This window comes from Mastigoproctus giganteus, chromosome 13 (genome assembly GCF_048544385.1).
Source record: "Mastigoproctus giganteus isolate SK-2022 chromosome 13, ASM4854438v1, whole genome shotgun sequence".
Taxonomy (NCBI): domain Eukaryota; kingdom Metazoa; phylum Arthropoda; class Arachnida; order Uropygi; family Thelyphonidae; genus Mastigoproctus; species Mastigoproctus giganteus.
Window position 1 is genome coordinate 155,227,061 of NC_143587.1, and position 803 is coordinate 155,227,863.

Consider the following 803-nt stretch of genomic DNA (forward strand, 5'->3'; position numbering starts at 1 on the left):
ATTACGATACAGACAGATAAGAAGTTCAATTTGCAGTGTTAACAGGCGGAAAGAAGGTCACAAGACGTTCTGTCTACGGTTTATCCAAATTTTGCAATGAAATTATCCCTCTCTACAATCACACTATGATCAGAACTGTCCGGGCTCAGTAACTAATGTTGCAGATTAACAAAAGAAGAGCAGAATACCCATGGAATCCGTATCTTGGTGACAGAGCCTGCGTTAAAGCTGAATGACCTGTACGATCGCTCTTAGCGCCATAAGGGGTACCATTTAGAGGTATCTAACTAAACCATCGAAGGATACCACTTCAGAAAGGCTTCTTCTTCTGCCAGGGGTATTATTTAAACTAGAGCCGGCCCCGAGTGTAATGAACGAGGGATGCCACGGAGACAAGTGACATTCATTATGAAAGGAGAATGAGAGTCTGTTGAAGAGTCATTATCGCACCCTGAAGGAAGAGTCCTGTTTGACGTGTGTATAGTTAAGGACACGCAGAGATACGACAAAGAATTTCCTTGAACTTGATTGCTGGCTACCTGTTCGCTGACATCTTCACTACTGACCTTGAGATTCCAGTTCGATTTGGAAGACTCAACCGCCAATACCTTCCTCATTCTCCTAATTACACACACGCACACACACACAGACATAAGTACTGCTAGTGACAACCCCTACTTGACAGCGGCGAAGGACACGCCTACAGCAGCCCTTTCCCACGGCCAACGAAACTGGTTGTCTCCTTCGGCATAGGTGGCGCTGTACGCTGCCGACAACAGGAGCACCTGGGAGCACGGGAGGAC